This window comes from Gymnoscopelus microlampas, assembly GCF_963454915.1.
Source record: "Gymnoscopelus microlampas genome assembly, chromosome: 14".
In the NCBI taxonomy this organism is placed as follows: domain Eukaryota; kingdom Metazoa; phylum Chordata; class Actinopteri; order Myctophiformes; family Myctophidae; genus Gymnoscopelus; species Gymnoscopelus microlampas.
The window spans coordinates 13,725,243-13,738,360 of record NC_139951.1 but is presented as its reverse complement, the minus strand read 5'-3'; the positions used below and the strand labels follow the sequence as shown (position 1 = coordinate 13,738,360).

The window sequence follows — 13,118 nt, the reverse complement described above, 5'->3', positions numbered from 1 at the left end:
AGAACCTCACAAAGATCATTTAGTAGTGTTCCAGGTCCAATTCTGTCAGTTAATTTTTTTGGTTTCATCACTTCCAATTTAACTTGTTTATCCCGCATCCTGTGTGAGCTTGGGCCACAGCCAGAGGCAATGGCTATTTGGGTGTCCTTGGCTTGGAAGAGTTTGGGAACAACTGCTCTATCCTCTTTGGAAAAGTGCCATTAAGTAAGGCACTAAACCCCCAACTGCTCCAGAGGAACGGCTCATAACGTTTGAGGTTAAAAATAATAGGAATAATAATAAGAAAAACTTGAGGAACAATATGTGGGGGAGATAATGAGGAAAAGGATGGCGAGCTCAGATGAATTGAGAGCATGGAAGGAGTGAGGCTGGCTGACTCAGCATGTGTGGTCACTGATAAACAAAAGGCTTGTCATATCGCGCTCTCTCTCACACACACACACACACACACACACACACACACACACACACACACACACACACACACACACACACACACACACACACACACACACACACACACACACACACACACACACACACACACACACACACACACACACACACACACACACACACACACACACACACACACACACACACACACACACGGTCCACTTTATCAACAAAATGAAGCTGTCACACATTCCTCGAGTGTACTTTGACAGAGCTTGGCATCGTGAGAAGAGAGCGCGCGGCCCGCCAGATGCAGCCTAACTGAAAACACACTCAAATGAAGTTCACTGTGGAATCTGCCTGAGAAGATACAGTATAACAAAGAACAGTCTTTCCTGCACACAGGTCTCACACAACATTTATTCCTTTCCACAATAATCCAAATTCAGCCTTGTTTCTTTTAGCAGCTCTGCCCTGCGGCTCTTGTTTATACGCACACTTGGCTCTGGCGCACAAAAGGCTTGAGTAATGATAACTGTGGAATTCTTTACCATAATTGCTATTGTTAGTCAATGTCGTGTGTTGAACATTGCATGAGAGCTCCTTGCTGTAAGGCGAGTGCCCACTCACATGATGACAATACATACTTCTTTATCAGAAGACAGGAAGAGAAGCTTCCTTTGGCCGTAAAAGGAGACAAAATACTAGAGACCTGAATAGCCTCTTTCATTGCCAATAATCATTCTGAGTAATGTACTGCAGAATACCAGTCCAATCCAATACTTTCTTTTCTTTTTTCCCCTTCTTTCCCCCCCTTTTTTATCCTAATTTAGTCATTATTATGCCAATTCTAAAATTGACCTTTCATTTCAGTGCCGTCTTGTCACTGCTGCTACGGGCTCACCTGGCGATGAGAAAACCCCACCAGTAAGGTTACGTAAAGAAGGTAAGGAAATGTTCTACACCATGGCATGCAACATTGATGCACTGTCTGTGAGGCAAACTGGAGCCGGAGGATCGATGGAATGCACTGAAGTCAATGACAGCCAGGTGGAATAGTATGAACAAACAATCTTTTCATGATTGTCAGAAACTTGACCTCTGACCTTTGTCAGATAATCGGTTCAGGAAATTAAAGGAAGACATATCACACGTTGTTTTCTGATATCCTGTTTTTTCCCTTTTTATATACACTATATAATTTTACTGAGGTATCTTAAGTTTCTGGCTGGGAAGTATGAGCTGTTATCGCGATAATAGGTTGTCAGTCTCGCGATAACAGCCCATACTTCTATGCACTGCTCAAACACTTGTTTATGGGCTGTGTTTTCCATTCACTGACAATGTCCATTTTGAACTGAGCAAGGATGCCTACAAAATCAAACATGTTCCTCACATGTGTTATGTTGTTGTTACTGCAAGCTCCACTAGCTGTGTAATGCCACAGGATAAAATAAAATAAAAGTTATTGCCCGACACTTGCTCATCTCATTCATTGTCCCAGAAAGTTTCACTTACACCCTCCGACATATAAAGCTTGTAGCTTTAAACGTCTTACCCAATGTGGTCTCCCTAGGGTGACCATATTTTCAAACACCCAAACATTTAACCATTTACGCCCTCTTTCAACTTTCAACATGACATGAGAAACTTCTATGCAATATTTTCTTGAAAACTGGGACAATTTGGTAGTGAATGCTGAAAACCGGGACATTTTAGTGTTTTAGAGGTATTTGTAAGGACTCAGAACACCCAGCTTGAAACTGGGACAATCCCAGTCAAACCAGGACGTGAATGAATTTGGCCTGAGCATTGCAATACCTAACCCTGTCTCATTAGCTCACACACACCCTAAAAAAGGGCCCATCTGGCCAGGTTGTGTAATGTGCCATGTGCTCAGGGTGCAGACTGCTGCCTCTAGCTGCTACCACTGTGCATGAGTGATTGTGCGTGTCTAGCTGCGACTTAGAGGATATCCGCCTATAAGTTAAAAAACCCCCCCCCCCCCCCCCATTGACAGCCCCATTCACCAAACAGAAGAGTCCTAGCTATCTGATTGACAATGATAAAATTGCCAATATTGCACCTCTGTAGACAGCTTGTGTTCGTGTTGGGAAGCGCTCGTCTTAAATCACTCAAGGTCGTACCACCAGTTTCAAATTCAACATATGCAGGACGTTGCTTGATTTAAAACGAGCACCCCTCAACTCGAACATTTAGAAAGAATCATGGCTGCGCAGAGTTTATTACACCTGACGAAGACCTTGTATAGTAGGTTGAAAAGTTGTGAGTTATTGTCTGCCTCTAATAAAGTTTGGGAGCATATCACGACGGTCTGCGGATATTTCTCTCTACCACCAAGTGCACAGAGTTTATTGACAGAAAATTGCTCATAACAAAGGTGGATTTTTTTTTTGACAGAGACGAAGAGGATAACCCAAGCTGTCTGTAGAGATGCAATATTGGTGATTTAATCGTTGTTTAATACAACCTGATAGGACTATTCTGTTTTACGAATGGGGTTGTAAATGGAGGGAATTGCAACTCAGAGGCAGGATAGCCTCTAAGTTGCTTGCGTGTGGAAGTGGTGGTTCACTATTGCATGAATGCCCACAAGAAGGCAAAGACAGAGAGTGTCTGCCTTGTAATTCTGCATGTATCACTTCACTTCACATGCCATGTCTCTCATCTCAAAACACTTCATCTCCTTACGCTGCTGCACAATAATAATTACCCCAGATTTTCATTCAACTTCTTTAAGCACAGATGCCAGCCCAACATTCTCCATCCACTGTCTGACTTAATGCCCACTAACCTCCCAGTAGTATCACAGAATGTGTTAATAGGCCACATACTACAGACAGTTCACCACCACCTGCACCTAATTAAGCTATGTATTGTACGCCATGTCTTTTTTGGGTGTTGTTTTTTTGCCCCTAGCCATACTATTTATTATTATTTTCTTTGCCAGGTAGGGAAAGGGATTTGGTTAGAATAAGTGTTAAACAGCTCCATATTCTGATAGTACTCATTGCTATAGAAGTGTTTGTTCAGTAACAGGAGTCTCCCTGTCTCTCCAGCTCTTTAGTAAACAAATAATGCTTTAACCTTAACAAAAAACGTTCTGTTTAAACAAAAAATATCACTTACCCTACCTTTAAAATTGAAAATTTTTTTGTATAAACAATATGTTTTGAATAATTGACTAAATCAATTAGTCAATGAACCACTTAAGCCCTCTTTTATACTTTGTCGTACAACGGGTGGCATGCAAAAATAGTGAAAATAGCTGATCTCCAAGCTCGAGTTCAGATCTGCCATTTTCACCATTTTCGAAAATAGACTATTTTATATAAAATAAAAAAATCGATGAATTCGATCAACTGTGCCGTGAACTGTCCCTTGGTCACTGCAGACACTCTGCATTCACACTTTATCACATGAAAACGATCCCACTCTGCCGGGTGGGAGAATCATCCTCCGTCATTGCATTCACTCCAGCGCAAATCGGCAAGTACTAGAACCCTTGTCAATGTAAACAGGCCGAGTGATTTTTCAAGCATGAGTTCTAAGCATTATGCCCACAGCAATGGCTATTACACAGGCCATTTTTCCTAACCGCCTAGAAGAATTGATTACAGTGAGTGCTGTTGGCAAAGGGACCATGGAGGAATGTGTCATCTTTTAGAATGTGCTACTTGCCGTTTAAAAGTTCCACTCTTCTTCATAGGCATAGGCATCGCAGTTTTCATTTTAATCTAGTTTTACCAATACTCTCTGTGCAGAATACAATATTCCCTTACCAGCGAGTTATAATACACAGTCAAATCTTCAGTGTTCATCCATCCTTTTAACAACTTAAACCCTTTACTTCGTTGAGTGTAGATCCTCCAGGGGTCTATGCTTGGCCCCCTCTTTTTTCCCCTCTACACCATCTCTTTCCAACCAATATGTGATCTACCATGTTCACCAAACGCTCTCCTATTATGACATGCCCAGAATAGGGATGCTAGGGTTCAAGTGTTTAAACTCTGAAAGTGTATGGGAACCAAATGGACCTGGTTCCATTTGCACACTCTTCAGAGTTAAATGAACACTGATGATTTTGCTGTGTGTACCAACACAGAACTAGCCACAGACAGACCCTCATAATTAAGCCTGTGGCCTGAGGACACCATAGTGTGTGAATGTGTTTATGTGTGGGAAAGAGAGAGCCTTTCCTCATTTACTTTAGAGAGTAAACAGTAAAACCTAAAGAACACCTCAACCACAGCGTGTCTATTTTGGCCATATCCAGTGGTTCTCAACCTGTGGGTCGGGACCCCAGGGGGTCCTCACATGATTTTTGGGGGGTCAGTGAAGACAATTTAAGGACTTTTAAGACATTTTGAATACTATACAATACTATAAAAACTGGTCAAACACTGGCCAAATTGTCAAATAATATAAGAAAGAGGCAGAAATTGTGAAAATAGCCAATCTACAAGCTCACAATGCCTTTGTGAGCTTGCAGATCTGCTGTTTTCACATATTTATCTGTGGAACCGGGTCAAACTAAATTGAATGCTAACGATAGGACCCCCACCCCACAGAACATCGGTCAACAAAGTATATAAGATTGAAGTGGTTACCCATGAACCTTTTGTCAAAAATATATGGAGTACCATCAGGGTGCGATTTGTGAAAAGAAAAAACAGGACATTTTCTTACACATTCTTTGTATGACAAATAGCAAAAATAGCAGATCTATAAGCTCGCAAAGTGTCACATTGTGCCCAAAATAGGGACACCAGGGTTAATGTGGTTAACATACGTGTACATTTGTTTTGAATTAAATTGTTAAATTATGATATTATGAAACATAAATATCAAACATAATATAAGACAGTCTACATCTCCAAAAAGGAAATGTAGTGACCAGAAGGCAGGTATAAAACATATCCCCACCGGCCACAAACATAAATGACCAGACGGGGGGATATCAAAAGCAGAGGCAAGGACCCCCAGAAACGTCTCCATCACGTCCAGACCAGCTGCCTCCAGCTTCCCACAGTGCCAGTAAAAGAAATATTTGTGGTTTTGGAAGTTAAAAGAACACTCTTTAGACATGCTGGTCTAAAGACGTCTCACGCTGTGAGGGGAGAAGGCTTGTGGTTTCTTCAAGTGCACAAAATGAGCTACTTGAAATGGACGCTCCCAATGATGGGTTGAGGGCCTTGAACACAGGTTCTGTATCCATCTTTAGGCATTTGTCCTTTTTTTTTAACAGCCAATTACCTGTCTCTCCTCTTGATTTATTGTGGCGTGGCGCCTAAGGAGCGAGCCGACACGTTTGTTCGTCCCCAAAATGTTTGTGTCCGTTTGTCCGTCCATCTGCGTCTGTCCACGGTATATCGCGATCTACTACCAGGATCAGTGTCAAATGTCTTGTAGATGCTGTCGCCGACAGCATCTACAGCATCTACAAAGAATTCAATCTCTGAAATAGCTCACATTTTGTGAATTCTTTTTTTGGGTGTCAATATTTTTTACATTTCTGAATTCATAATCTCAGATCCTCTGTCCCACTGAACTCCATATTTGGGCAAGACTGAGAGATTCACAGGGAAGCCACGCCATTGATACAGTACACCCCATCTTGTTATTTTAAGTATGTACATGTTACAAGTGAAACGGGGAAGGATATGCCACACAGGTCAGAATCAGAATCAGCGATGTTGTGATTATGTGGTTGACACACAATTCGATGCGCTTCTATGATTGGCTTGTATTATATAAAATGACCTGAAATTTAAACTAATGTGCCCTGACTGCCAATACAAATGACAGAATATTTTACCTGCTATGGTACCAGTAGCTTTCCCTGTTAAAAACTTCAGCTTTATATCTAAGCTACAGTTTAATCATTCTTAGGATAAGCCTTAAAATGAAACCAAGAAACTGCAGACATAGTATATTTATATCTTGTGTCATGCTTTTTTTGTATGTTTAATGTGTTCTGTCTTCCGTTAAGGACAGTATAGTACAGTGTCGGCGAGGCCACCTCTATAACTGGTGGAACAAGGTAGCCCCGTCTTAACTAATGTACAATTTAAAATAAACACTTTTGGGGGGTCTAGCGATTGCAGATGTCACTGTAAGAATAAACCTCGCTGCTAAATTCATCGCTTGTCTCTCAGCAATTTTACAACTGTTATGTTCAGCAGAGGAGAAGCTAAGTAGTAGCTACTTATTATGCCATGCCGTGGCAGTGTTGCTGTTGCCACCAGATGAAACTAAAGTGCATTTGCAATCCTTGAATGATGTTACGTGTAAGCTGGTGTAACAAAAACGACTTCCTCTTTAGTCCAACAGCAAAGACGACAACAATATCAACACATTCTGCAGGGGTAGTCTTTATAGGGAATGATATCTTACATACTGTAGGAGAAAAAAGGTTTCGATGTCGCATTTTCTTATAAATCCTACAAAATATCCACTACCTCTTGATGATTGAATGCTTAAGCCTCCTATATAACTGCAGTTATTTGGCTCTTAACCTGAGTGTCTCTCTGACTCAGGATCTACCAGAGACGCTTTTCTTATATCGATTAATTCCTGGCAACGTAACAGCAAGACAGGAGAAACTGCAGTACATGCTGGGATATAGTGCTGTATATGAGGTTCTTTGATTGTAAGAAATAGTGCCCGGCAGTAACTCATTCCTGGGCCCCGCTTGGGAACACTTAGCACCACTACAGAAAAAAAAGACAGGGCATGAAGCCTGGATCTGAACCCAGGCTAAAGCAGCACAGATCCACTAATTCTGGTTCAGTAAAGACTAGCTTCACGCCGTGTCTGTCTAAATGAATTCACTGCCGTTTACATGACATCTGACTGCCTCAATGAAAGAGTTAAGTAACTCCCAGTTGTTTAGAAGGCTGGAGCAACAGCGGGTTTGGATAAGAGAAAAGCAAGATGCCAATTCAGATTTCCTCAACAGAAATCAGAAACAGGGGGACATTTTCTGACTGTCTTCTAGTTATAGGTGAAGTTAAGTGAACGGTTTCAAGGACAGAAGTATAGATTTAGATAGATAGGAGTAGTTTTGTTAACTTAAACCCTAGTGTCCCCGTTCTGGGGTGAACATTGGGATAAAGCAGCAGATTGTGACGGGTTCAGAGAGCTAATAGATCATTTCTTTTGACGACGAAGAAGATTTGGTGTAGCGTGAAATACTATCCGCCTAGTATAGAGCCCTGGGGTAACCCGGTCAACTAAGTATACAACTAAAGGGTTTAAGTGGTTAAATAAGACCTAACTTTGGTGTCAGCTTAACCCGTTACAGACACGGCAGCCTGGGGATATTTTGGGGCTTCTTTGTGAGACATAGTGAAAATTGTCAAACCACATGCAGCATAAACATGTGGTGTCTGTATACCACTTGATCTAAAGACAACGTTTTAGAGTCTTGACTGCTTGCCCAGAACGTCCAATTATTTCTTGCATAGGCAGATATACAAACAAGTGGATGTTGTCTTGGTCTGTACAGGGAGCTGAAATGTCTGTGGCTATAGCCAGTGGCGTCATTTGGGGTCCCAGAAGGGATGGCAATTCAATTGCCACTCCCTAGCGTTCACATTTTACCTCAAATTCTGTTCTTTTATGCATAGTTTCTGCAACTCTGAACATTCTTTTCAGAATAATCAAATTTTAGATCGGCGCTGACTGAGTGCATCTCAGTCCACACCTGCTCAGCCTTAAGCTCTCCTGGTGTCTTACTTTGAAAGAGTTGTTCATCTTCACAAATATTGATTGTACGGTCTTGAAATAAAATATATTAATTCTTTCCATGGCTCCTGACCTTTAAAAGACCACATGAGCGGGTCTAGCATGTTTACTTCATGTGATTGACTATGACTCACATAGTATAGGCCTACGTGACGTTTTTCCAAAGCATAATGTGGTTTGTTTGAGTGTCGAGAAAGCCATTGATTCCCTTCATTTCAGTACGGCATGAAAATCAACTTGCAGAGACTTGAAACTTGCTTTTAGGTACTCTAGTGAACTTCATGGCACCTGTTTTTGGCAAAGTTGTTATCGTTGCTTTATAATGCATACGCACACATTGATTTCAAAAGTCTACAAGCCGAAAATAATCCCTGGAGAAAAGATTGATTTATGAATATATGAATTCTTAACCACTCAATGATGTTTAGTTAACATTGACTGAATTATTCAGATGAGTCCAGTAGCATTTTGATGACTATGGATAAAATATGGACAAAAGCTAAATCTAAAAATAAAGCCATTAGTGTAAATGGTCTCTGTTTATGGAAGCTTTAAATAGACAATGGCATGCCTTGTATTGACGGCGCTAGTGTCCTTTAACGGGCCAAGTAATTAAGCAATTGAAATGTATTTTATTGCTCCCAGAGCACCTGTGTAAGCTGCTAGATTTAGAAATGAAATGTGCCATGCTTTATTTTTTTATTTTTTTATAATAAATGCTAAATAGCTCTATATTCCAATAGCAACCATTGCTATAGTATTTGTTCAAAGTGGGGTCCAGGGACAGCTATGGATCTTTGAAGGGGTTCCAGGGGGTCCCCAGCAAAATGAATGAACAGTTTAATTTCACCAGCTAGACGATAGCCCAATGAGATTTGTATTTGAATGCCTATTCAGATCATAGGTTTCACTCTCTCCACCGAGACAGACAGTTGTAGAAGGATGTACTAAATCTATAATATTAAAAAAAATCTTCTTATGGGGTCCCTCGCACAGAATATTTTGAAAGGGGTGTCCATGGCCTAATGCGTATCAATTTTGGTGGTCATGGAAATTTTGGTGACATGAAAATGTTTGAGAACAACTGCTTTACATTAAAGAGCTGGACATTTTCAGGACATTTTCCCAATAAAAGAACAGAAACTATTGTAATAACTGGAACAAAAGAAGATGATGAATGTGTCCCACCTGAAAATTAATTTTCTGCTTATGAAAATGGTGACTTTGTGTTACTTACATGCTAGCCTCGCACAATAATTTCCACACAAATGGACAATAATAACGTATTGTGTCATATCGTACAATTCACGCATACATCTATGTTTACAGGTATTATTGTTATTGTACCTGTTCTCTGTTGTGTCCTGTGTCGCCTTGCTTCTTTGGACCCGAGAAGATCTCATCAACCTCCATTAACCTTCTGACTGACCACCAGGCAGGACACCTGAGTGAAAAGAAATGTCACATTTAGTCTTATCAAATTCCGTACAATTAGGAATCAAGAATCATGAGGATTTATGTGTCCCTCACTCATACTGTGAAAGCGAACTGTTGGTGTGACACGTTCCACAAGACTGTGCTAACAGCAGTACAATATACGACAAGATAATACTTGATTGTAATGAAATAAAAAGCTAACACTTAGTAACAATGGGGAATGTGCAGAATTGGGGGTTCTTTATTATCTTATTTATGGAATGTGTGGTAAGGTAAGTGAACTGTTTATCCAGGGACTACTTTATGTGTTAGAGCACACTGTTCTGTTCTGTTCTAGGTGCTGTTAGGTGCTGCACACGTGTATTGATTGAAGTGTGTCAAGTTGGCTTTGACGACTAAAGAGCCATAAAACTGAGTTCCCCTTTCCAGTGTTTTATTCAATAAACAGTTGTGTAAATAGGCCACATATACAACAGTAAGGTATACTATACAGTACATCAAGTATCTATAGACAGACATTAGTGGGACACAAATTGGAAGGGGCACTAAAGGGGACACTAAAACACTAGCCTAAGAGGGAATCCCTTTGGCCAGGAGAGATATTAGGCTTTTGGTCTTCATGCAGAAGCTCTAAGCCACTCTGTTATGAGTAACAGTGTGAGCAATGAAAGGTGACAACTGAACAGTTCATGGAGAGCTAAATAGTGAGCTTATTTAGGGCTATATCATATTATTGTCTCCGCCAGGCCGAAGGCATGGCGAGAGAGTATGTTTTACCCTCCGTCCGTCTGTGTGTCCGTGTGTCCGTCCGTCCGTCCTGTCCGTGTGTTACCACCTAATCTCCGGCACCGTTGGCCCGGTCGCTGCGAAACTGTGCACACACACTCCCTGGATGCCAATTCAGAACCTCTGCCTCAAATTTTTCACATGGGCCTGTTATAGCGCCACCAGGAGGCCGATTTGTGCAAAACCCCTTTTTTCACATTACTCCTACAGTTTTTAACCAAACGTCATGCAAATCGGTACACAGTATCTCTATAGTCATGTGATCAACCCTGATCTGTCCGATTTCCATTATTACATCCTCATTTGTTAAGGTTGCCATCCAAAGTTTGCAGGATTGGTCCGTTTTGAACAAACTGCCTCAAACCATGAACGCAGCTTGCGATTTCCGTGAAATTTCACACGCACATTCCCACTAGGCCGACGAAGAAATGCCACCCTTTTCACATTGGCCTGTTATAGCGCCACCAGCAGGTCTAATTTAGCAAAACACATTTTTGGAACAAAATGCCTCAAATCATGAATGCAGTGTCGGATTGCTGTGAAAGACCTAAGAATAAATGGCACCATTTTCACATTGGCCTATTATAGCGCCACCAGGAGGCCAGAATAACGTACCTGACCTGGCGAAGACCTGTGCTCCGAGGAGCACTTTTTCTAGTTTAGAGTTATTTTCCCTTCTCAGTGTGTTTCCCTGATGAATGAGTTGGTTACATTGGTAGCATTGGTAGGCTACCTATGTTCCCAGGCTCCTGTGTTCCCCATGAGTATATGCAGAGGGAGCACATATTTTGGTTCATGTCATAAACCTATTTCGGCCACCACAGTTTGCCACACTCAGAGGACACGCTGGTTGAAGCACAATGCCGTCGGCTGCTCAGCGCGGCACTCGCTCTACGCGTGGCTCACTCGGACGAGCCTCAAGTCCTCGCTATACGCCACACCTACTGTAGGCTACCTTGTTGATTGAACCGAAATGAGAAAACAATGTTGCACATTAACCCCTTAAGACCGGGAACCCATCTGTGTCATTTTAAGATTTCTTTGGCTATATAAAAATAGCAGATATACAAGCTCATAGCGCGGCACAGAGTGCCGCGCAATGAGCTTGTAGATCTGCTATTTTTGAAAAAAAATGTAAATTTGTGCAAATCTTTCAATATATTCTTTTTTTAAGCGTTAGGATTTAGAAAAAAAATGTTTTTAGAAAAAAAATGTTTTTAATCGGCCTCAGGTCTTAATGGGTTAAACTAATCATCTGGTGACCCCCCAAAATAATTTGGGGTCCCGACCCCCAGTTTGGGAACCACTGCCTTACAGGTCTGTCAGTCTTGAGTGTACAAATGGAAATATATTTGGGATCCTAATCTACACAGTACAATTCTCAGTGTTAATTTAACTCTGAGAGTGTACAAACGTACAGTTCCATTTGTACGCTCTGAGTTACAGAACTGTAAGGGTCCGTTAAGCCCCTGTCCCCGGACTCGACGTTAAGAACCAGTGGTCTCGGCCTGGGCCGTGGCGTCGCGGTCCAGGCACCCTGGTTGAAATCCCTTAACAGACAGCGTGCCGCGGGTTCGCGTCCCGTTCCCGACGGCCTTTGCTGCGTGTCTTCCCCCATCTCTCTCCCCATTTCACTATCCCTCTCCAAATAAAGCTATAAAAAGCCACAAAAAAAATCTTAAAAAAAAAAAAGAACCAGTGGTCTTACACAGCTCATGTACGGCATATTTTATTGCTTTGATATTGGTATTTTTATTCCTATTCTTACCTTATTATTTAAAATGTAACTGTCATTTCTGCATAGCTTGCATCAAAAAATAATTTCAACCACTCTTTTACACCTGTAGCCTAAACTTGTGATGTGGCAATAAAATGATGCTGAAGTTGAGTTGAAGTTAATAGTTCAGGACACTATAACAAAACAAAAAAAAACATTTAGTGTAGCAGACCCCTTCCAGTGAGCCAGCCAAGCCAACATGTACAATAGCGGCAGCTTAACTATTAAGTCTGAGCTGAATGGTACAGAACCTTAATTAGTACCATTGGTAGCACCTGTGTGTTTATCCTACTACTGTATGTACAAATAGCTGCTGTGAAAAAAGGTCTAGTTACCGTCCCTCATCTTCTGTCCACAGAATTTGAGATGGCTTTTAGTTTTTGCTCCATTGTCCTGGAATGATCTCGAGAATTGCATTAAACTGGAGCACTTCACTTCATCCCTTTGGGGGAATTAAAAAGTTTACTTCAGATGCAAAAAATCGAGATCTGCAGCTATTTTATTCATACTTGAGTTTGTATTAATGTATTTAATGTATTTTCTCTTTTGCTTTTTTTTATTGTAGTTTATGTTGTAATCCTGCTTGATTGCTTTCTTGGCCAGGGCTCCCTTGCAAAAGAGATTTCAATCTCACTTCACTTAAAGGAGAACTTCACCCATTTTCAACTTATCTTCATATAATTTATCCTCAAAAATGCTCATTATAAGATGGTAGCCTACAATTTATGTCAACTCTGTGTCTCAGGGGACGGCTGAGGACAGTTCAGAAACCTGCCAGTGACATTGTGGTCATCAACTCTTTTTTTATGAATGCAAGAACAATGGCTTCTATTGCAGCATGCTGACTTTCCAGGAAAAGAAAATAAGGTTGTAGTTTCTATTCCTGTTGATGATGTCATTGGTAGGCAGGTTTTGACACAGAGCAAATAGACAGAAACGGTGGCATCTTATA

At 41.1% G+C, this 13,118-nt stretch overlaps 1 protein-coding gene across 1 annotated transcript in view; it reads right to left on the bottom strand.

Annotated features, from left to right (window-relative positions):
- Positions 1-13,118, bottom strand: part of LOC311060594 (gap junction gamma-1 protein-like) — a 28,830-nt gene that overhangs the window by 14,669 nt on the left and 1,043 nt on the right. The window contains exon 2 of the mRNA XM_084078825.1: positions 9,514-9,610. The gene's annotated coding sequence lies outside the window, so the exon portion shown is untranslated. The remainder of the gene's footprint in view (positions 1-9,513; positions 9,611-13,118) is intronic.